Raw genomic sequence first — 26,759 nt, 5'->3', positions numbered from 1 at the left:
TTTGATAAAGTGCGAAAAATCAGGTGGTCGGTGGATATTGTCCCTAATAATAATTAGTAGTAGTATAATTACTATATAATAATAATTATTAGTAGTATAATTATTATATAATAATTTTAATAAAAAATTATTATTAAAATATTGATTTATCCTTTTATTTTGTTTAATTTATTTTTCATTAATATGTTATCTTGAATTTGTTCATGACCCATGGGTAAACCATACCCAAACCATTGTAAAATGGTTTCTTTCATAAAAACTCAAATTTAACCCATTTCATGATTTATCCAACCCAAACCATTTTATTTGGTTTGGGTTTAGGGAAACCCATGGGTTGTGGGTTTATGCTCACCCCTACATACAGATATCCGTAGTCGTGGAAGGAGTGAAGATTAAAAATTTAAACTAACATATCTTACTAAATATTGTCAATAAAATCATTGAGTGCCAAAGTCATCGTTGCATGCCTAACAAATGAATTATTGGTTTATCCAAGTGTTTGTGGAAATTTTACTTCTCTGTGATGTTACCACGTCTAAAATTTGAAGATTTAAATTTGAGATTCTTAGGAGTTAATATTTAATAAATTTGTGAATTAATTCAAGAAAGTGAGAGATAGCAGATGAGAAATAGAGGAGAATTTCATCGGTTATTGAGAGAGGGAAAGGAATATAAATAATTATCTTGTCGTTTTATTGCTTTTAATGCTTTTTATATGGAACCATTAATATAAATCATGTCATTGTTATAGTAGCTGATAGGTATCATATCAAACCAGAAGCAAGCACGCGCTCCACTACAAGACTTGTGTTCTGGTAGTTGAAGAAAAATGGAAAACGCTGGAGCTGGTATTCGTGTCATTTATGAATAAGCTTTTTCCACATGCATGCAGTTTCAAGTATTTGTATCAAATGGATCCTCACAAAATGGGGTAAAAAACACACCTGTAACGGTGTCATTATTTTGGGTGAGTTCTTGTCACTCTTTTGTTGGAGTTTAGTTCGATCACTTGCTATTTTCCTCTTACTGCATATCAACAAAATCTCAATTTACTATATTTTCATTAGCACGGCAAAAGTATCAATTTTTCCTAAAATAGTCAAATGCTTCACTAATTATTTTCCTTCTTGAAGTAGTGCCACGGTCTCATATCCTCCTTGGCACTATTGGCTACCGAATACTATATCAAATCAGAAGCAGGAAGTCGCTCAACTAGAAGACTTCTGTTTTGAGGAATTGAAGACAATGGAAACCGCTAGTGCAGGTACAGGTATTTTTTACAATCCTAAGGATTTACAAAATTTGAATGATTTTGTGTACTGGTAACGTTAAGCTTTCGTATTTTGGATAGAAATTGACTGTACATAGTACCCCCAATTGCCATTTTATATCACTCGGCATGCATGCTAATTTTGTGTTATTGGCGAATTGAGTGAGTGAATTTTCATTTGATGTAGAGAATGCACAGGGTGGAGGTAGATATCAGCTTCCTCCAGCAGAGCTTAGAGAAATAGTGGATGCTCCATCACTTCCGGTACTGTCCTTTTCGCCGCGAAGGGATAAAATATTGTTTCTGAAGCGGAGTGCTTTGCCTCCGTTGGCGGAGCTAGCAAGGCCAGAAGATAAGTTGGCTGGTATTCGAATCGATCGGAGTTGCAATACCAAGAGTAGAATACCATTCTACACCGGTCTTGGGATACATCTGATATTGCCTGATGATAGCCTTGGCCCAGAAAAGGCGGTACACGGACTTCCTGATGGTGCAAAGATCAATTTTGTCACCTCGTCACCAGATGGAAAGCATTTAGCCTTAAGCGTCCGACTTGATCATGATGATGATGGTGAGGATGGAAAGCTTAGAGTTTGGGTTGCGGATGTCGAAACTGAGAAAGCTAAACCATTGTTTGAGTCACCTGATATGTGTCTAAATGCAGTTTTTGGGAGTTTTGTTTGGGTAAATAGCTCTGTTTTATTAGTTTACACAATCCCTTTATCACGTGGAGACCCACCAAAGAAATCTTTGGTTCCCTTAGGCCCCAAGATACAATCTAATGAGCAACAAAATGTTATTCAAAATAGATATACTGAGGGTCTGCTTAAGGATGAGTATGATGAGTATTTGTTTGAACACTATACCACCACAAAACTTGTTTTGGCTACTTTGGATGGCACGGTGAAAGAATTTGGACCTCCAGCCATATACACAGCAGTGGAACCATCCCCAGATCAGAAGTACGTTTTGATCGCTTCAATTCACAGGCCATATTATTTTACGGTTTCTTATACAAAGTTTCCACAAAAGGTTCAAGTGTGGACAGCTGATGGGAAATTTGTAAGACAGCTTTGTGATTTTCCCCTTGTCGAAAATATTCCCATTGCTTACAATAGTGTTCGAGAAGGAATGCGATTGATCAGTTGGAGAGCAGACAAGCCATCTACATTGTACTGGTATGTTGTAATTTTGAATTCAAACATTGTGTCTGTGCATATATATTGATCTTAGTAGACTGTAAAATCCCAACCATCAGATCCAATTGGCTGATCTTAGGGTAGAGACACAGGATGGTGGTGATGCAAAAGTAGAAGTTTGTCCACGAGATATAATTTACACACAGCCAGCAGAGACTGTAGAAGGTGAAGAACCAGAAATATTACACAAACTTGATCTTCGCTTCAGGTATGAATCATGATTGTTCTGCTTTTTTAATGAAGAGATTCTCTGACTCTGCATAAATATCTCTGGAAATATTTTACTTGTTAGAATGAGGCTCTAGTTAATTATATATAACAAAGTTAGAGCTTACTTGCTTCGCAAACATACTTATTGTTGTTGTATGTTGTGAAGATAGCTCATTATGGAGAAAGAAGCAATGGAAAGCAGAAGAAGGAAAAGCTTAAGTTGAAGCAGGATACAGAGTATAGTAGCAGCTCAGTTGCCAGCTCAGCATAGTTAGTTTCAGTTCGTTAGAAGTGCAAAATGTATTGCGATGAGTATTAGCTAATAACTTCTTTAATTAGTTACATTGATTGTGATCAAGTAGAGGTTAGTATAAATACTCACGAATTGTATTACTCTGAGGTTAAGGAAAATAACAAACTCTGCTCAAGAGTATTTCAGAATCCTTCGTTCAATATTTTCTCTAGAAACAAACAACTCTCTTTTATAATTCTTTCATGGCATCAGAGCCACTCATGGCTAGTTCAAGCAATACAATCTTCAATCCAAATCATATTACTTCAAATCAATCAACTCAGATCTCATTTTCCTTTAGTTCTCCAGTCAAGCTAGATAGATCGAATTTTATGCTATGGCGCAAGCAAGTTCTTACTTTGATTAGAGGAAATCGACTTGAGCATCTAATTTCTGATAATCAAGTGACACCAGATCGTTACATTACTCACACGGAAGTTGATGGATCTATACAGAAAGTAGAAAATCCAGCTTTTGTCCATTAGAGAGCACAGGATCAAACTCTTCTTGGCTGGATATTATCCTCAATTAGCGAAGGTATTCTCAGCTCAATTCTTAACTGTGATAGTGCATTTGAAGCTTGGAAAAGCATTGAAAAACAATTTGGAGTTCAATCTGAAGCTAAGCTTATGCAACTTCGTTATGAACTAAATATTCTTAGGAAAGAAAATATGACTGTTGAGGAATACTACTTGAAGGTTAAAGCACTTGCTGATAAACTCGCATGTGCTGGAAGTCCTATTTCTGAAAAAGATCTACTGATACAAATCTTGAATGGATTAGGTCCATGATACTTAGATCTTGCATCAATAATTACTGCTAATAAAATGTCATATGATGATACATATGCACTGCTATTAACACATGAAGCTAGAATGGAACAAAGTCAAAATGCTAAGAGTGTGTTTAATGCCAATTATGGAATGATGAATGGGAATTATCCTCAAACTAAGGGCTATAATAGAAGAGGAGGTTATAATGGATATCAGGGACACTTCAATGCTGGAAATAGAAATTTTGGTATAGGAAGGGGAATGATGTTTACAAATTCAAGAGGATTTGTCAATGGTGGTCATGGTCCTGGTGCTTATAATTCTGGTAGGGGACAACTAATGCACATGCAGGCCTATAGACCAACCTCTTATAATAGAAACATCTCTAATGCTAACCTTGGTGCTGAAAATGGATCTGGAGATAATGTATCAATATGTCAAATTTGTCATAAGTCTGGGCACACTGCAGATGCTTGTTGGTATAGGTTTGAGAATTATGTGCCTCCACCCAGAAACTTTGGTAGAGGGAGAGGTCAAAGGTCAGCATATATGGCAAATTTTGAATCATGTCCAAGTACTGTTGGATATCCAAGTGCTGCTGGACCTTTTGAAACACAATATTATCCAGACTACTCTAGTCATCAGATGTCTGATTTGAACTCAATGAATCACTCACTGGACTCTTTCCCTGCTTCTGGAGCTGCCTATGTTACTAACTATGAAGGACCAGCTGATGAGGGTTGGTATTTAGACAGTGGAGCCACACATCATTTGACAAACAACATGGCAAATATGCACATCAGGGAGCAATTCAGTGGATCCGATCAACTCATTATTGGCAATGGACAAAGTCTGAATATAACTCATATTGGTGATGCTTTTCTCAATTTCAAAAGTTCAAATGACAAACACAAACACACACCCATAGCACTAAAAGACATATTGCTTGTTCCCTCAATTACTAAGAACCTTTTGAGCATTTCTAAACTTACTGCTGATAATAACCTGTCTGTTGAATTTCTTGGAAATATCTGTGTTGTGAAGGATACTCTGAAGGGGCAAATACTGATGCAGGGCCTTGCTGAGAGAGGATTATACAGGCTGTTAATAAATTCCTCTTCTTCAAATACTCAGTCATCTTCTTCTTTTCATTCCCATATGTCTTCTAATAAACCACTTTCAATGTTGTCCTTTTATCATTCTGATTCTGCTGGTCACACTGATGTTGTTAGTGGAACTGCAAATTTGAAAACTTGTTATCAGACTGCTGTATCACATTCTACTAAATCAATCAATAAAGCTTTACTTTTTCATAAAAGATTTGGCCATCCTAGTGTTCAAGTGCTATTACATATGCTCAAAATTAACAAGTCCATTTCCATTCCTACATATCAAATTCATCAAATGCATCAAACAACATGTGAAGCATGTCAAAAGGGCAAAGTTCATAGGCTTCATTTTCCCTGCACAGACACTAAAACTACCCAAGTTCTTGAGCTCATACACACAGACTTATGGGGACCCTCACCCACTCTATCTAGGGATGGATATCGATATTATATAAGCTTTGTTGATGACTTCAGCAGATATACCTGGATATACCCTTTAAAAGTTAAGTCAGATGCATTAGAAGTTTTCAAACTCTTCAAGTTGCAAGTGGAAAATCAGTTTACCACCACCATTAAAACTCTGCAATCTGACTGGGGAGGGGAATATAGACCTTTTACAGAATTTCTAAACCAATCTGGTATTATCTTTAGACATTCATGTCCTTATACACATCATCAAAATGGATTGGTTGAGAGGAAACATAGGCATATTGTAGAATCAGGATTAACTCTGCTGGCTCAAGCTCATTTACCTTTTCAATTCTGGTGGGATGCCGTCCATACAGCAGTTTACCTTATCAACAGATTGCCATCACCTGTTCTGAAATTTTCAAACCCATATGAAAAGATTTTCAAGCATAAGCCTGATTATGATATGCTCAGATGCTTTGGCTGCACATGTTACCCTTATTTAAGAGATTACAACAAACATAGATTTGCTTATCACTCTAGCAAATGTGTATTCATTGGGTATAGTCCATCACGTAAGGGTTATAAGTGCTTACATGCTTCAGGAAAAATTTATATTGCCAGACATGTTGTCTTTGATGAGTTCACATTTCCATATACCACAGACTCTTCTTTTCTTCAACATTCAGCCTCTGATTCTCAGTCTTCATATTCTATTACTCCTCAACAAGTTCATCATCTTTCTACTTTACCTATCCTACCAATATTTCTCAATGACAGCATTAATAATCCAATCTCAGTGAGTTCAGAAAGCATTGGTACAAGCACTTCAGTTCATCCTGCACAGCAAGAAGTTAATCCAGAGTCACAGCAAGGTACAATCAGTAACTCTTCACTTGTTCTTATGTGTCCATCCTCAGTTTATGAACCTGTACCTAATTCATCACTTCCCCATACTCACAATTCCCTTCAACAACAGTCCAATAATCCCATTACCCATTCTCATACACCTCAGAATACACACCAAATGATAACTAGGGGAAAAGCTGGTATCTTCAAACCCAAAGTGTATATTGCTAATCTTGTTCACAAAGAACCAGACACTATACATGAAGCATTAAATGACTTAAAATGGCTACAAGCCATGAAGGAGGAGTTTGATGCTTTAATCAAAAATGATACATGGACATTGGTTCCAAGAGCAGCTAATCAGCAAGTTGTTGAGAATAAATGGATTTACAGAATTAAGTACAATACTGATGGAAGTGTGGCTAAATACAAGGCACGGCTAGTTGCTAAAGGATTCCAACAAATAGCAGGTGTAAACTATTTTGAAACCTTCAGTCCTGTTATTAAACCAGCAACTGTCAGAGTGGTGTTGAGCTTAGCAGTGATGAATCAGTGGCAAGTCAGGCAAGTTGATGTCAATAATGCCTTTCTCAATGGGGAACTAACAGAAGAAGTGTTTATGTGTCAACCTGAAGGATTTGTTGATAATCAGAAACCCAATCATGTGTGCAGATTACATAAGAGCTTGTATGGACTCAAACAAGCTCCAAGAGCTTAGTATGACAAGCTGAAAAATTGTCTTCTATAGTGGGGTTTTGTTAACACCAGCTCAGACTCTTCTTTGTTTATCGGAAGAAGTTCAACCTCATTGATCTTAATACTCATATATGTGGATGATATCTTGATTACAGGACCAAACACTGCTGAATTAGAAAGTTTTATAGTTCAGTTTAATACAACTTTTGCTTTGAAAGACCTTGGAATTTTATCATATTTTCTTGGAGTTGAGGTGTTATATGATGCAGGCTGCATTTATTTGTCACAAAAGAAATATGTGAGAGATCTGTTATCCAAGGTTGAAATGTTAAATTGCAAAGGGATTGATACTCCTATGAGTACTGGAACAAAGTTGCAGAAAGTTGTGCAAGGAGAGCTAGGTTCTTATCTGGAGGATCCTTCACACTACAGAAGCATAGTTGGGGGAATGCAATATCTGATATTAACAAGACCAGAAATTGCATTTGTTGTCAACAAACTCAGTTAATATGTTTCGGCACCTACTCTACAACATCTAATGGCCTATAAACGAGTATTGAGGTATCTGCAATCTACTCAAGATTATGGTTTGAAGTTTATAAGAAAAGGAAGCATGCAGCTCACTTGTTTTACAGATGCTGACTGGGCATGTGATTTAGATGACAGGAAATTGATTGGATCATATTTTATTTACTTGGGAAATAACTTGATATCATGGTCTTCAAAGAAACAGTCTGTAGTAACAAGGTCTAGTGCTGAAAGTGAGTATAGAGCATTGGCAGCAGCTAGTGCTGAGCTTACTTGGCTGCAGTCTTTGTTTACAGAATTGGGAATTAATTGCACAGATAAACCAGCAATCTGGTGTGACAATATCAGTGCTATTGAACTTGCAAGAAATCCAGTATACCATTCAAGGACCAAGCATATTGAAATAGATATGCACTTCATTCGAAATAAGGTGGTTGCAGGGGAGCTGAAAATTCAATATGTTCCAAGTGAAGAACAGGTTGCTGATATAATGACTAAGCCCTTATCATTTGTAAAGTTCAACTACTTAATATCCAAACTCAACGTCCACCTATGTCCTCTGAGTTTGAGGAGGGCTGTGAAGATAGCTCATTATGGAGAAAGAAGCAATGGAAAGCAGAAGAAGGAAAAGCTTAAGTTGAAGCAGGATACAGAGTATAGTAGCAGCTCAGTTGCCAGCTCAGCATAGTTAGTTTCAGTTCGTTAGAAGTGCAAAATGTATTGTGATGAGTATTAGCTAATAACTTCTTTAATTAGTTACATTGATTGTGATCAAGTAGAGGTTAGTATAAATACTCACGAATTGTATTACTCTGAGGTTAAGGAAAATAACAAACTCTGCTCAAGAGTATTTCAGAATCCTTCGCTCAATATTTTCTCTAGAAACAAACAACTCTCTTTTATAATTCTTTCATATGTGATATTGGCATATCATCACAGAGGCGTTTCTTGGTGTGATGACTCACTGGCCCTGGTTCAAGAAACTTGGTTTAAAACAACGCAAACAAGAACCTGGCTAATATCTCCTGGATCTAAAGATACAGCTCCACTCATATTGTTTGATCGGTCATCGGAAGATGTGTATTCGGATCCGGGTTTACCCATGATGAGAAAATCATCCACCGGGACTCGTGTGATTGCAAAGATAAAGAAAGAAAATGATCAAGGGACTTACATTTTACTTAATGGAAGAGGTGCTACACCAGAAGGGGATGTGCCCTTTCTTGATTTGTTTAACATGTAAGTAAGCTCTTTAAAATCTTCTTTTTGAATTTGATGCATGGTTTGCTCAACATACTAACTTAAACCAAAATGTACCAGAAATACAGGCAGCAAAGAACGAATATGGGAGAGCGACAAGGAAAAGTATTATGAGACTGCAGTTTCTTTAATTTTAGACCAGAGTGTAGGAGATGTAAATCTTAATCAGTTGAAGATACTGACTTCCAAAGGGTCAAAAACCGAAATTACCCAGTAGTGGATCCAGAGCTGGCCACATAAGAAATGTCGTCAGATTACAGATTTTCCTCACCCATATCCTCTGTTAGCAACATTGCAGAAAGAGCTGATCAAATACCAGAGAAAGGATGGGGTTCAACTTACAGCAAAATTATACTTGCCAACGGGGTATGATCCATCAAAAGATGGCCATCTTCTATGTCTATTCTGGGCTTACCCTGGAGAATTTAGAAGCAAAGATGCTGCTGGACAAGTTCGTGGCTCTCCCAATGAATTTTCATGAATGACTCCAACATCATCCCTTATATTTCTGGCTAGGAGGTATCATTAATTACACTTTCTTTTGGTTTGCTGTTCCTATTTCACAACCTTTTTCATGCTTTTTACATGAAGAAGCTAGATCGAGTAGTTATAGTAAAGTCCTTATCCTGCAGGTTTGCTGTTTTAGCTGGACCTTCAGTTCCTATTATTGGCGAAGGTGATGAGGAGCCAAATGATCGGTATTTGGTACTCGCACCACATATTTAAATGGGGTTCAATAGTTGTGATCATGTTTTCTATTATAAGGGTTAAAGCTGCACCATTTAACCGATTTCGTGATTAGGTTTGTGGAGCAATTGGTTTCAAGTGCAGAGGCTGCCGTTGAAGAAGTTGTTCGACGTGGAGTAGGCCTTTTGAATTTTGATCCTCTCTATCAATATTACTGCTTAAATAAGTCCTGACTATAGAGTAGCGATTCGATGCGGATGTCCAGATGAATTTAGATTGCAGATAAGACTTAAAAGACAAAGAAAAACACTGATTCGAATTCTTTTTTATTTTTTTATTTTTGTCCTTTAACTCCGTCATGATCAATTTTTCGTAAGGCATCTGCATTTAAGTATGACACCCTGATTATATATGGGTTTATAGGTAATGAAACTTACTTTTTCTGGTGCTGCGCTTGTTGTTCAGGTGGCTCATCCAAGCAAAATTGCTGTTGGAGGTCTTTCCTATGGCGGATTCATGACGGCTAACCTATTAGCACACGCCCCCCCATCTCTTTTGTTGTGGAATTGCTCGTTCTGGAAGTTACAAGATGACACTTAAACCTTTTGGTTTCCAGGTAGCTATCCTAGCAATTAAGTAGCAGCATAACCATAGACGTTTACCAAAATACTGTTCTGTTTCTCACTTAATTTGATGCATTTATGACTCTCGTGTAGAATGAGTTCAGAACTCTTTGGAAGGCTACTAACACTTATTAGAGATGAGCCCTTTCATGTCTGCAAATAAAATTGAGAAGCCAATCTTGCTTATCAATGGAGAATGGGACGATAAACTTGGACTATTTCCCTTGCAGGTCATTTGCAAGCTTCATCTTAAATCTTCCTCTCCTCTTCTTTTTCTGCATATTAACCAATTAATAATCCAATATCTTCAGTCGCTCAATTAATTTTTTATTTTCACTTGCACACGATGCAGTCTGAAAGATTGTTTGATGCTCTGAAAGGACATGGTGTTTCTTGTCCCTGGTCATTCTTCCCTTTGAGAATCATGTCTATGCTGCACGCGAGAGTATCATGCATGTTATTTGGGAGACTGATAGATGGCTTCAGAAATATTGTGTCTCAAACACTTAATTGATGTGTGTAAATATTGACGTTGAAACCTGATAAGATCAAAAAAAATAATGATGAATGGTTGAATCCGAGATATTTGTATTTCAAAATTGTGTAAATAGTGGAGGGACAGATGTAGCCAAGTTGATTGAGGCAGCGGATTTTGAATCGAACATGTGCGGGTTCAATTCGCATCATTCGTCCATAGCCATAGACTTCCTTTGTTGAAACCCACATTGTGAATAAGCTGTTCCAGATTGTGAATACCTTTTGTTTCCTCGTAAGAACGTCCACAGCTGTTGATTCAAAATCTAAGGGCTGGAAATTCTGGTAAATCAGTATTATTGATGCAGAGTTAGCTGGGAGCCAAATTAAAAGCCTAGATTGTGCTTTTGGTGCAATCTTGATTAGGTTGGTTTATTTAATCTTGATTCATTACTTGTTAAGTGGAACAAGATTCATCAAAGATAGTTTTAGATCAAGCTTGATTAGGTACCTAACAAACAGCATAATATAAATAGACTGTCCAATCAAAAATTATTAAATTATCCCAGACCAAAGTCTATTATAACACAACTTAAATTGTTACCTTTACTAATTTTTCTAACCTCATAGTACAACACAATTTTTTTTTTTAATAACTTAGATGCTTTGATAGAAAACAAGATTGCATATCCTTTTGAGGGACAACAAAAGCATTAAGATTCTCATTTGCAATATTTATCATCATGCCATATGGTGGATATATAAATGATATTCTCATAAAAAAATTATAATAAAAAATTCATTCATAAATGTATATACTAAAATAAGAATTTAAAATGATATTCAACAGAAGCTGGCCTAAAACCTGCGCCAAGGAGTTTTCATACTCTTCGAATTAGAAAGCTAGCTAGCTTCTGGCGACCCAGAATCAAAACTCAGAAGTCGCTAATTAAGTTGCTTTTGCGAGTTCTTGCTTATGGTTTGATATCGTATACATGTAATAACATATATGGAAACTGAAATTTTGGCTTTTCACATCAAGACTTTCAATTAAACCCCAAACTGTTTCACTTTATATCTCGACCATAAAAAGATCTCCATTCTAATATAACAAAGAACTGATAAAATATGTAAGATTGATGTTTCTGTCATGACGTTACACGCCATTTAGGAAACATAGACATTCTTTTGACAGTCCAATTTCACTTGCTAGCTGCGCAATAATTTGCTAACCAACATGCAGAGTTCATTAATCTAGGAAAAAATTCAAGAAAAGTCAGCATAGTTAGGCAAATATATATGGACAGGCTAACTTAATCAACACACTAACAGACACAACAATTTTATTTATTAATTAATTTATTAATAGACACAACAATAGTGTCATAAGCTCGTAAAAAGGCTTAGCAACAACGTTTTTCATTACATCCCCACAAACTGTCTAATTTTAGTTCTGTTTCGCCAAGTTTCACATAATTTCAGAGCCACAAGGACATAGTTAATCCAGAGGGCATACGGTATTTCTGCTGAGATAGAGTTCCACAAAAGGAAGACTACTGTCCAAAGGCCAAATTATTTCAGAGGACACTAAGGAACATGATATCTCTTAATCCAATACTTAAAAAGAGCTTTTTCAGTCACCATAAGAAAAAAATATATAAAACAACAAAAAACGACATTCTAGTTTAAGGAGTGAAAATATAAGGCAGGAATTTACCAAGTTTTTCATTGATAAACAACTGCACTGAATATTGTTCCTTGCCATATCCATTTCTAAGGCATTTATCCTTTTTGCAGAGTAAACCATTAAGAGCATATTGCCCTCTTCATATGGGGCATTCACATTACCGAATAATGAAAACTGCAGCTCGTAAGTCCTGCTATCTGGCCTCAGTTTTAATTTTCTCATTTTAGCAAATATCTTAAAAGCACGTTCAGGTTATCCTGCAAAGTTTAGTACAAAAGCTGTCACCGACAAAAACAAGAAGAATTGCAAAGTGCCAAGTGCCAACAAGTTCAGTAAAGTAACACAACAAAGAACGAATGTATTTTTTGTTGAAACAAAAATTTTTTTTTGGTGAAAACCATCACCTAAAACTTAGGATGAATTATATTGTATCACCAAGAACTAAATAAAAAATTATGTGGAAGCGTGTCTGAATCCATAACTATAACACTTGTTCCATGTATGTTTGAATTTAATTATGCTTATCCATTCATTTGTTTATCTTTTGTTTGAGTGATTTTATTTTAATTAGCATTATTTAAGAAAATGCATAACTATTTTTATTTATCTATTTTTATTAATTTATTTTTCTAAAATAAATTAAAAAATATTATCATCTTTATCGTATAATGTATTTTTTATAAAAACAAGTATTTTTATAAAACTTAAACTCTTCTTATCTCCCTACGACTAAAACTTTTTAACCTAATAAGCATGTAAAAGCAAAGAATTCTAAAGTTTTTAGTTTTCTTTTATGCACATTTGAAGTTAAGTCTTGATTTAATTATCTTTCTCTAGTACATGTTCTCTAATCTTAAGTTTTGATAATGAATGCACGCATTGTTCTTTTTATCATGAATGACTAGCCAGGCATTATGAGGCATGAGTGTTGTGATTTTATTATTGTTTTCTCTTAGTTTTTCATTCAATTTCTGCACGAATGTTAAAATTAACCTAGACATCCTAAAGTTTTTAATGAGATATTTTGTGCAAAGAGATTCTAAGTAATCAATTTATTGTGAATTTTTTAATTTGGAACAGTGGCACTTGAAAATTCTAATTTTCAGCAGCACATCTGATTTTGCCGATTTGTCTGACTCTCCAAATGATCTTTGAAAATTATGTTTTATTTTAATCGTCATTATGTCTAATTACTGCATGTTTAATTTCGTACTTTTTGGTTGTGTATAAAAATTATTAACAATCATTATGTTGGGCTGCTACAGTTTTGGAAACTGTTTTCTAGAATTGCGATTGTTGATGGCAAAAATTACTTTAGTCTGCTAAAAGGCTTAAGAATGACCTATAAAATTTATATTCCTATAATATTATGAATTCTCTATGATCTAAAGTTTATTTGACTAATTTTCACTGAGTGAACATTAACTTATGAATTTTTGAGATGTAAAACGCAATCCTGAAAGTTTCTGGGCAGGTTTGCCGGTCTCTTAATATAAATTCGTTTAAAATAGTTTTATATTTTCAAAAATTCTAGAAATTTGATATATTGTTTCTTGATGTTTCTACTATTGTAAAATCAAGTGATCTAATTTTTATGAGTTTTATTAAATATTTTACGAATTTTCTAATTCAGCTACCTTTGTTTTTATCACTGCTGGACAGTGTGGATATTTGCATGTAAAATTCTTTTTGCAATATGTTTCTGACCTTCATTCATTTTTTTTGAATTTTTATATGAAATGCTACACATTTTTATCATTTCTTTTAGCACTTATGATTAGTAGGGCTGGGCATTATCTGGTTTGGTTCGGTTTAGGCCAAGACCCGAACCAAATTGAAACTGATCGGTTCTTCAAAATTGGAACCGAATGTGAACCGACTTTCAAAACTGAACCGAAAATTCGGTTCGGTTCAGTTCCATTTGATTTGGTTCTAGTTAGCTTAGATCTGGATCATAAAGCCCTTTTGTTGGTCACTACTGCTCATTGATTTTAGATCGAAGGTTGTATTGAATTCTAGTAATTAGACATCGAAGTGACTAAAACCAAAAGAAAATAAGCAAATCTTGACTCATTCAACCATTTATTTATAAAATACCCAACAAATTAGACTCAAATCTATAAAGTCCAACTCACAAGATTAAGGAAAAGAGGTGTGAAATGGATTATTGAGCATACCTAAAATCGATTCAATTGAAAACAACAGCCCCTCCATGAACTTCATGAAATCTATTGGGATGTTTCAGATAATGTGTAATTGTAAAACTGAAATTTCCATTTGCTTCCAAATCTTTCCATCAAAATCAATTTAATTTAAGAAATAATTAATGAACAAATAAATAAGTCAACACAAGTTACACAACTCCACCGGCTCGATAGCATCGACAGGCTACCGATGATAGAAGCGTGACAAACAGGAGGCAAGGCTATCATAAGGGCGACGGGACGAACTGCGACAGGTTAGCTACGGTGACGACGACAAGCTGACACGACCGCGATGGTGATAACGACAAGCTGACATGAGTGTGGCAATGACGAAGACAGGCTGACTAATAAGTGACGATGGTGGATAGGGTGTGTGTCGACAAAAGTGAGAGAGATGCTGAGGGGGTGTGTGTGTGTGTGAAAGATGAAGTGAGAGTGCAGAGGTGTGTGTGTGTCGGCTGGTGTGAGAAAGATGGTGTGTGTGTGTTGTATTCGGGTGCATGTGTGACAGATTTTAGGGTTTAGATTTATATTTGACTTATTTATGTTTTTTATTTTAAATTTTATTTAGTATTAAGTGACAGAACCGATTGGTTTGTCGGTTTGGTTCGATTTTGAGCCGAACCAAGTACAAACCAATCGGTTCATAAATTTCCAAACCATTTCGTTTTTGCGTTTAAAACCAAATTCGGTTCGGTTCGGTTCAGAAAAAACCGAACCGTTTGCCCACCCCTAATGATTAGGCTTCAATATACTGGTTTTATAGCAAGGCCACAATGAGTAACAATATTGATATGAATGTGTTTTGATGTTTAAGGATGAGAGTGAGCTCGTGGTTGAGGTTGCCATTCTTTTCATTATTGAGGATCGAGATAAGTAGATTAATGCATAGTACGTGTATTTTACTATTAAATTACTTTTGATTCCAGGTATGTATTATGTTGAAAGAAAAGTATATGAAACTGATTTGTTTAGTCTATTACAATATTTTGTTAAGTAAAAATCATTCTTTAAAATTATTTATAACAAAACTATATTTATTAAAAACTTGTATTATAAATTGTCTCAAAAATGAAAGCTTTCATTAAATTGTTTTAAGTCAAATACTTTGAAATAATTATCAATTATTTAAATGTAATTTACGGAAGTCTACAAATGATTAAAAGTTCAAGGATGGTTTTAAATGATTTGGCTCATTGTCTCTAGTAATTTTGTGTTATGGAAGGCTAGCTAGATTTTGAGCACATATGACGTTAATATTAATGATTGCCGCGGGGTACAATACCCTAAATGATATTATATGGCTAGGTCACCAGGTTTACAGGTGATACTATGTGGCATGAGATAATTACATTTTATGTGTTTCAAATGTTATTGTTATGCTTAAAAGATTTAAATGACTTTATGATGATGTGACTTATTTTTGCTAAATGATGATTTACAAAGGTAATTTCCCTTATTATTATGCATATCTAAGAAATTTTATTAAATTATATTTTAATAGTTTTTGATATTGTGCATGAATTTACTTACCGAGTTGACGGCTCACCCGTCGTTATCACATTTTTGCAAATAGAGTTAGATGATGTGAGCTCATGGTCTTAGGAGGAAGAATAAGAGCTTAGTTTCTTTTGGGAATTAATGTTATATTGATAATCTAAGAAAAATCTAACTTCCTTTGGGATGATATTTATTTGAGGATATATTATTTCAAAATTTATTTATATTCTTTTAGAGGTTTAGAATATTTATTGTTGGTTATTACTTTGAAAGTATTGAATATGAGAATGATGAAATTCAATTTCACTTCAATTCTGCCATAGGACTTTGTTAGTGGAATTGGAGTGTCAGAATAATATTGAATTGCCCCCTAGAGTTGTGTGGTTGGTCTTCTGTATCAACACATTCCCTTAGAGAATCTTTTAAGTTTCTATGTGCTCTCTTCTTGATGATGGGATGTCAAAAAAACTAGAAAGATATGTGTAATTTGGGGATCATAACCACTTATGTGGACAACTTTTTCCTATTATCATTAGGTATTTCTAATTCTGCCCATCATAAAATTAAAATATCATTAGGTCTCTACACATTAAAGTCCACGTCTTATTAAATACATTAAAGCTCATAATACCAAAAACCTTAATAGATTACTTTTAATTTGTGTTTAACCTTATATGACAGTCTGCAATACATAATTATTTACATATCAGCCCAATATTGGATTAAGAATCCAACAATGCCATATTAAAAAAAAATTCCTCCTGATGAAATTAGTTATATAAAACCAATAAAACTACTGATGATTCCTATATTTCTCTGCCCTATGCTAATACAGAAACATCTGACATCAAAACCAAAACAATGAGAACTCTATACAAGCAAGACCAAAAGGTCCACCACTTATGCTAGCTTGCTGAGTCATCGACCACAAGCCTAAAGCAACTTTCAATGTATCACAATTAAAGCAACCTAACCAAATATGTTTACCAAAATACTGTTCCGTTTCTTGCTTTGATGCATTTATGACTTTCCTGTAGAATGAGTTCATAACTCTTTGGGAGGCTACCAGTACTTATATAGAGATGAGTCTTTTCATCTCTATATAACTCATCCATGGAGAATATGACGATAAACTTGGAGTATTTCCCTTGCAGGTCATTTGAAAGCTTCATCTTAAATCTTTCTCTCCTCTTTTTTTTTTTTTTTGGCATATTAACCAATTAATAATCCAATTAATTAATTAATCTTGTTTCACCGAGTTTCTTAATTAATTGGTTCATTTAATCTTGATTAATTTCTTATTAAGTGGATCAAGATTCATCAAAGATAGCTTTAGATCAAGCTTGATTAGGTACTTAATTAGCAACAGCGTAAAATGAATGAAGTGTTTGGAAGTAGCTATTTAACACTGATACGTATAAACAATTACAAATTTATTAACCATCCTAAATCAAATCTATTATATAACAATTCATATTTCTAATTTCACTAATTTTTCTAACCACATATTACACCACAAATATTTTTTTTAACTAGCATTCTTTTGCTAGAAAATAAAATTGCTTATCCTTTTGAAGCACAAAAAAATTAGGATTTTCATTTGCAATATTTATCATCATTAACAATACTGCCAAAAGGTGGATAAACAATATTCTCACGAAAATTTTATAATAGAAAATTTATTCATAAGTGTATAATGCTAAAATAAGTATCTAAAATGATATTCAACAGAAGAAGCTGGCCTAAAATTAAACCTGCGAAAGGAGCTTTCATATTCTTCAAATTAGAAAACATATCTGCTAGTTAGCTTTTGGTGAATCGGAATCAAAACTCAAAAGGTATAGCTAAGTAAGTTGCTTTTGCGAGTTTTTGTTTTGGCTTGATACAATATCATGGAACAGTATATGTAGAGAATGAAATTTTGGTTTCTCACATCAAGCTTTTAATTAAACCCCAAATATATCTTTAGCACAAAGAGATCTCGATTCTCATATAACAAAGAACTGATAGAACATTTAAGATCGATGCTTAGCATATAATGATGTTACACGCCATTTAGGAAATATAGACATTCTTTAGACGATCTAAGTCACCTGCTAACCAACATGTGGTGTTCGTTAATTTAAGGGAAAAAAAAAAAAAGAAAGAAAAGAGAACATAATTAAGCAGATATATATATGGACAGGCTAATTTAATCAACACTTTATAACAGACGCAACAATTTTATTCACTAATTTCCTTTTCCAGGAAGACACCACACAAGATAGTAAAATAAAGAAAAACTCTTATACATATCAAGATATCTTATTCAGTAAAACTGAATAAGCAAACACTCACACATTGATAGGTAATAACAGTACCCATCTTTTTATTTAAATAAGCATAACACAAAAGAGTAATATTGCTTGCATTTAACCGGTTTGATCAATATTTCTCCCATATTGAGGGACAGTAAGAAGATCGAGATTGACATCATTCGCAATGTTATCATCAACAATACTGGCAGCAATCAACCATGGCGCACCCTCCAACCAATCATCATTACCTGTAAATTTTATATTAAAAATATATTAACAAATGCATGTTTTAAAATAAGAATTATGAATGATATTCAAATGAAAGTAAAGCTGGCCTAAAAACCTGCGCAGGTTGTTTCCATATTCTTCATATCTGGAAAGATCTCTGCTTCCGGAATCAAAACTTAAAGAGTAATTCAGTTGCTTTTGCGAGTTCTTGCTTCTGGTTTGATATAGCATACATGCATGTATTTATAGATAAAGCAGTAGCCGACTGTGCCAAGGCGGGCGCATTGTGGGGGCGTAGTGAAAGTAATAAGCAATATCAATAATAGTCTTTTCTTTAAAAAAAAAAATAATAATAATTTGGAAAATGTGGCCAGAACCGCCAAAGCGCGGTGGTTTTTCATTTTTCTGAAATATTTTTTAATGGCTCACGTGGCATAATTTTTTGAAAATTAATTAAGAGCTAGCTATAGTACAATTTGCGAGAATAACGTGGGAGCTTGCTGGGCCCCATGGCTCAACATCGTATACAGCTAAAGTCCATACCAATCATTCAAGATCAGCGTTACTTAATTAATAAATTCCACATCATTCTCGCATTAGGTGTCGGAATCCAAAGCAATGTATAAGAGACAATACTGCGAATGAAATTAATAATTTCATGTCTTCCCAATCTTAACCCTCCATTAACTCATCTTTATTAAGACTTTAATCTAATAGTTAGAAAATTATATTTAAATTTGTGTTTAAAATTGTATGTCTTCAACCATTATTCTTTTTGTTTTTAAAATAAGAAAATTCATGATTGTCAGCTCACTTTAAACCTTTAGGTTGATTACAATTTAATGGTTAAGATTTTGTGTCAAAACTTCTATTGAAAATGTGGGCTTCCGATCCTCTCTCTAAAATTATGTCTCTTGAACCATTATTTTTTTTTTTGGTTTTAAAATTCATTTACAATGTTTTAAAAGTCGTTTCAATATTTTAATTAAGTGTAGGAACTTTCATTAGAAAATATATATATATATATACTAATGGAGATATCTTCATTTTAATAATGTGAGAATGTCTTAATAAATAAATAAAATATATATAGAGTTCAATGCAGTAACCAAAAAACAAAGCAACCGCTAATATATTAAAATTTATATTTTTTAAATATTTTAATGGTAATCCTCACTTTAACAAAGTAAAAATATTCTCACTAAAAAAGTATTATATATATAAACACATATATAGACACACACTTACTGTATTATCGAAATTCGCATTTGGATATGATGTCGTTGTTGCTAAAGATTAATGATAAGAGTACTTAACCCCACTACTCCAACAAAAAGTGGGAAATGGACGGGCTAGGTCAAGTCTTGCCTAGCGATGTATACGCTTGTCCAATTTTGGGCCGGCTTTGGGCTGGGCCTCTGAATTCATTTTGAATTTTTTAATGTTTCAACATTTATTTTAAAAGAAAAACGACTTAAAACTCCCAGTAAAGTAATTTACAACTTATATATGTAATTTCAAGTGTGCAACATAAAAAATTACCAAAATAACACAATTACCGTCACATTTCGATAAACAATAGTGAATAATAACATCATAACCTCATAATAAATCATAATTCACTTAACATCGATACGCAGATACCATGATATTTTATTTTTATATTTTTTAATATTTTAAATTTAAAAAATGGGTAACAAGTAGGTTGAGCCAGCTCAGGCTTCAGGGCTTCAATGCCTTAACACGGCACGTTATTGGCTTGCAAAATTTAGGCCCATGTACAGGCCCTCACATAATGGGTTAGACCTACACTCGCAAGCTTGGGTCGAATCTTAAATGGGTTGGGACAATCCGAGTCATTTTACCATCCTTATAAGAGTAATTAAAAATTGAACTAATAACAAAATTATCCTAAATTTTGAATTAATAACAAACTTGCCCCAAGAATTTGCCTTTGTGGGATTAAGATGGAATTTATTGGTGCAACGCATAGAATTTTTCACTGTGAAAACGTATGATTCCCACAAAATAAAACCACGTATAATTGCACTTTTTTTCATTTTTTTTAATGACATAAATTTGGTGATAAGCTGAGTTTTTGTTAAACACTAAATCAGCAAATGATCAACATAGTGAAATGAAAAAGTATAAAATCAAAATAAGTTCAGGCCATTGATTTAGTACCCAACAAAAACTCAGTTCAGCATTGAATTCTAATCCCTTTTTTTAAATTCGTGTTAACTATTAAAATATGTATGGATGGATGGATGGATGGATCTATAACTCTACACTTCTCTTATAGTACTTTAATTTTGTGCATCTCAAAGGAGGACACTCATTCATTTGGTATTGGTATATAGTATATCCAATAAATAAATACCACTTGACATACTACTGACAAAGTGTTCTTCAATTTGTCAAAAACAAGCAACTCACTAGCATCCTTCAACCTACTAAATACAATAATATTCTAATAATTAGGTCTCAATTTTGTAACTAATCAAGCTAACTAAGTTCTTATTTCGAATTGCTTTTGGGAGGCTCAAAAATAATTTTAAAAAGCTAAAAGCTAATTTTGGTGTTTGATAAATTTTTTTAGAAACCACTTTATTAAAATCACTTTATCTTACAGTAGATTTTGAAAAGTATGGAAGGAATAACTTTTCAAATTTTGATTTTTTGAATCATTTTTATACTTAATAAAATTTCATATTTATCCTTATATATATTGTAAAAATTCAAAATTATCCTTATCAATTAGGAAATACAATCCTTAACTTTAGATTATTATTATCAATTATATTGATAACAAAATAAAAAAATAAAATGAATAATATAAAATATTTATTTTGATTATCAATTATTATATGTACACAATAACAAATATTTTATGTACATATTTATGAATGTTCAAATAAATTGTATTTAACATTATATCCAATATAGTAATTTATATTCTTACAATAGTTTAACGGTAAGATGTACTAAACACATACAACTACTTTTAAAATTCATACTATTCAAAATTAATTTTACCAAATATTTAACTGATTTCTTTTACAACTGATTATTTTTATAGTACGGCTAACTGTAATTATTTTAAAAACTACAATATTATGAAACTAGCACTACATACAACCATTTAAGTATTCGGAAATTCATCATCAGTCCATTGAAGTGCACCACATAGATGTTATGCATAAAGAGTTTAAGCATGACATACAAAAGGTTGCAAAATTGTTTTTTGCATTTAGAGTGTGTCTGCATTGGATTAAAAGTTTGGATGAGTAATGTTAGGGGTTCATAACTGTAACACAGGCATTTGAATCTCAAGATAATGGTTATCAATATTTATCGAAAAACAAGGACACTTACACGCCTAAAATTTGAAAAAAATGTCATTTAGACCCTCATATTCTCAATAAGGGACATGAAGACCCCCTTTCAACTAAAATACCCTTTGACTCAAAAAAATTGACTCAAATGTTTTATAACAGATAGAAATATAATATCAAAATAAATGTAATAATATATACATTTTAAACAATTTAAATATTCAAAATATTTTATTACTTTACAATCTTATACTATATTACACTAAATTTTATAATAAATAGAATCGTAATATTAAAATAAAGATATAAAAATATAAATTATATTAGATATTGTATAAAATAATTTTAATATTATTAATACATAAGATGTATTTTATTAATTATAAAATTTGTTTAACCCAAATATTTAATTAATTTTTTATAATTAATACAAATATATTATTAAAATAAATATAATAATTTAAATTTTAAAAATCATTTTATATATTAAGAAATTTTCTAATATTATTTGTCTACTAGACAAATTAAACTATTTAAATTATATATATTTATTAAAATTTAAAATCAAATTTTTTATTCATTATCCATTAAGGGTATTATAGTCAAAGGGAATTTTTGTGTCCCTTATTCGGAAGTCTATATGACTATTTTTTCCAAACTTTAGGGTGTAATTTTCCTTTTCCTATATTTATCATAAAGGGTGATTTAATAATAATAATAATAATAATAATGAAATATTATTGACAAATATGATATGGCAATAATAGAAATTTCGTCACATTAGTTGAAACTCAAATTCTGAAATAATAGTTGAGATCTCTAATATTATCAAAAAAATACCTTTTAAAATTTTTCTTTCTATATAACAATGTATAGTCCTCCTAAACGAGTGGTATTTAATGATCGTATAAGAGTAATTTTTTGAGTGTGACCCAATCTTAGCATTTGCAATTAACCTCAACTATTGCTGCTAAGACCTCACGAAACAGATTATGTGCTTCAACAACCTTTTTATAGTATCACAAGCTTTCTTTATAGATGGAAGTAACTGTGATGACAAATTGGCACAAATGTAAAAGTTTTATTTACAAGAAAGATTGTATCAAGAAATTGTTACGACTTTAACCAATTAGTACCACCTACAAACTTGGTGGAAATAAAAAAAAAAATCATTTCATGGATTTTCATTACATTTACCAACTTGCATCTCGTAACACCAAATCAGAAAAGTGCAATGACAAATTTTAAGAAAGTATAACAAAAAATTTGTGACCAATAATAAAAAAAACTTTGATTTATAAGATTGACCGACCTAGTAGTTAAGAAAGCATAACAAATAAATGGTACGGAAACAATTACCCAGGGTAAGATTGCTGCGAATTTCTGTTTGAAGCCTATACTACTACTGTACGAAGCCTAAAACTTCTCATAATAAAAATGCCCTAGAAAACAAAATTGTTTACCGGGGTTGGGTGTGTTTATTGGTGAAAGAAATCATACCTACCATCCCTAATCGATCAAGCAGACTCATTTTTATCTAGTATCAGAGTTAGTTGAGAGTCTTCTTGCCCAAAGGCTTTGATCAGGTGACCAAGAAGTTGGGACCCAAGTGTAGCACACCATCTTTACAGCTAACAAGCAACTGTAAATGTAAGATTCTGATCGGAATCTTTGAAGAATTGGAGTCTTCGTAACACAGTTTCCGAATCTTCAGCAAGGATGAAATCCTCAAATTCTGATCCCTTTTAGTCTAAAGTGCCAAATTCTTCTTAGCACCTGCAATGCTTCGATTGCAGTGTTGTGGAAACCACGGTAACGTCTAGTTGAATCCCTTCTGCGGTAACATGATCCAACAGATTTATTAAGGCTTGATCAAAATCTCCATATTCCAGCAGAATCTGAGATAAAACATGCTCAACGACTAGTAATGAGACGAGTCATTGTAACTTTTTTTTATCTCAATTCAACTTCTTGACCGGGATAAGATAACGCAGTATAAGACCTAATGCTAATGCATCAGTTGTAATGGTAAAAGGATACCTTTACAAGAGCAGTGTATGTCATTGTCTTGTGGATAAAACCCCTCGCGCACCATCATGGAAACAAGCGCAGAAGCAGATTTGAAGCATCTTATAATGCTACAGCAATCAATCATTATGTTGTGAGTTGCAGCATTTGGTGGGATACCACAAGATTTCATATATTTAAATATGAACCTCCAACTCATCGAGCCGCAATTGCACACTATAGATAATTCATTGGGAACATTTACTTCCTGAGCTTCAACAAGGGAATGCAACACTGTATTATAGATTGGCGTTGCCAAGAAAGTCTTGCTATCACGGAAAAGGTTCTTGTGACATGTAAATTCTTTATTTTTTTGAACTAATTAATACATGAATAGAAAGTCTAAAGAGCTTCGTCAATAAATTCCTAAGCCAAATGCGCTTCCAGAAGATCTTAACAATAGCGTTTTTCATTACATCCCCACTAACTGTCTAATTTTAGTTCTGTTTCCCCAAATTTCACATAATTTCAGAGCCACAAGGACATAGTGAATACAAAGGGCACATAGTACTTTTTTCTGAGATAGAATTCCAGCAAAGGAAGACTATTATACAAAGTCCAAATTATTTCAGAGGACATTAACGAATGCATTTTGTTTTTTTCCCTTGATGCAATTAGTTATATAGAACCAGTAGAAGTTATGATGATTCCTGTATTTCTCTGCCCTGTGCTAATACAGAACCTAGATTGATTCCAAGTTCACATTTATCTAACATTGGAACCAAAACAATGGGAACTCTATCCAAGCAAGACCCAAAGGTCCACCACCTATGCTAGCTTGCTAAAGTATTAACCATAAGCCTAAAGCAACTTTCAATATAGCACAAATAAAGTATGTAATCCGCCACCACCAACCAACCTATACTTCTTATTTTCTAGGGATAGGAGATGGATGTTGAGTACCATTTCTACTACCAAAAATTCTATGCGTAATCTTAGCATTCAATGTGTATTTTTCAATACTCTTATTTTTCAATTATTATTCGACCATTTCCTTTTACCAAGATCAATGTTAGCCATATTAGACAACCTGCTGCAGGAAAAGCGTTGAAAGGCTTTGCATTAGCATACTAAAAAATTTGGTCCGGTAGAGCCTCAGCTAAGTCCACTTCTAAAGCTTTGCTGCAGTCAGTTGAAAGGGTTGCAATAGTTGAATCATATGGCTTCAAGTTGTTTTGAAGTGTTAACTTATAGTTATAGAAAGATGAACAAACAAGTTAAAAGCAACACTTATGAAAAATAAGCACAATAAAGACCAACTCAGACAAAATTATTAGTACAAGGCGGTAAAAAACACGGATCACGTAACTCAGCACTTCCATTCGCTCGTCGAAACCTCTATCGGAAGCAATAGCTCTACTGAAGCCATCATATCTGTGGCTTGATGGTAGCAACCCGAGATTTGGCATCTAGATAGAAAATATTCCCTCGATTTAGTACACAATCTTTTAATGCGCTGAATATAAAAAACGAAATAAATAAAATAAGTCCAATTTAGGTGAAAAATTAGTATCATGTACGACGCATAGACAATATAAAAGTTTAAAGAAATTGCCATCCAAGTTACTGAAGCTCAGTTGGACAATTTGTTATCTTGCTAGTTTTCTCTCTTCAAGTGTTTTCTCTCTGTTTTGAGAAAACACCGAATGGGAGTTAAAAATCGGATTTGTTTGATCCGGTGAGATGCTCGCTAGTCGAGCATCATTATAGCTTTGTTTTTTCTTCAATCTTTATCAATCTTTTATAGGCATAACTCTTAGAGTGAAGAGAGGAAGAGAAGTGAGGGGTTGGTGAGCTCTTTGCTACGGCATTCAAGGTAAGCAGTACCTTTTTAGCGATGGAAACAGACGAACTAATAAGAAAATGTAGTGCTATAATGCTGGAAGAGGAAAAAGAGGACAGAGTCATGTACGGGGGAAACATGAAGGCAAAAGGAATCAAGATAGCAGTGGGCTGCTTGGTGGGGAAAATACTCACAACAAGAGGTATAAGCCATGAGGGGGGTAAAAGGAGCATTACAACAAGCATGGCGCCCAGTGGGGTCAGTAAAGGTAGAAAATCTGCGGCAAAAAATCTTCGTGTTTAAGTTCTCAATAGAAGAGGACAAAAGAAAGGTACTAACAGGAGGGCCATGGCACTTCGATCGTGCCCTCATCGTGCTGGAGGAACTAAAGGAACTAAGGGGGATAGGAAATGTAGCTGAACAAGCATTCTCACACGTCTCTTTTTGGGTTCAATTACATAATGTACCTTTGATGTGCATGGATACAAACACTATATGGGAAATTGCTTCAAAAATTGAAAGAGTAGAAGATGTAGCCAGAGATGCAACCGTGGATTGCTTTGGAGAATATATACGGGTCTGAATCTCGATAGACATCACGAAGCGGCTGAAGAAGGTTGTTAGGATCTAACAAGAAAATGGGAAGGAAATAGTGGAGGGTGTAGTCTATGAGAAGCTACCAGATTTTTGCTTTTGTTGCGGTTTCATCGGGCATCAATACCGGGAGTGTGCACAATACAATGGCCAACCCAAAGAAAATCTAGCATATATGGCATGGTTGAAGGCCATCCCGTTAGCAGACCGAACAAAGTTTCAAAGGGGTAAGGATAAGGATAGGAGTGAACAACAACGAAAGGAAAACTCGGGGGATACAGAGCACATTCATCATCAACAATCAAATTTGATAAAAGAAAATAGGTCCGAGTCAGCGCAGTGTCATGAAAATAAAAGAAGTCCATCACCGAAGTCAAAGCTAGTGGGAGAGATCATTGACAAACCATCAATGATATAGGGGATGGAGTTGAAAAAAGATCAAATGGTGCGCAAAAAATAGCCAGACATAACGGAACTTGAGAAAAGACCTGGAAGATTGTGTCAAAGGGAGGAAATACAAACGAAAGCAAAATTATGGAGGGAAAAATGGAGAGCCAAATCTCGCTTATGGGCCTAGAACTACAGCAACCCAACTCAATGCAAATGAATCTGGAAGAAGAAGTAGTGGATAGTGCCCCATTTTCAAAACAGCCCAAGTTCAAATGGAGGAAATGGAAGAGCTAGGC

General features: G+C 33.8%; 1 pseudogene; it reads left to right on the top strand.

The window, feature by feature from the left end:
- The first annotated feature begins 1,000 nt into the window (after positions 1 to 1,000).
- LOC102623607 (probable glutamyl endopeptidase, chloroplastic) lies at positions 1,001 to 10,583 on the top strand (annotated as a pseudogene).
- Positions 10,584 to 26,759: the final 16,176 nt, after the last annotated feature.

Source organism: Citrus sinensis, chromosome 5, assembly GCF_022201045.2.
Source record: "Citrus sinensis cultivar Valencia sweet orange chromosome 5, DVS_A1.0, whole genome shotgun sequence".
Lineage (NCBI taxonomy): Eukaryota > Viridiplantae > Streptophyta > Magnoliopsida > Sapindales > Rutaceae > Citrus > Citrus sinensis.
This window is presented reverse-complemented; position numbering and strand designations above follow the sequence as displayed.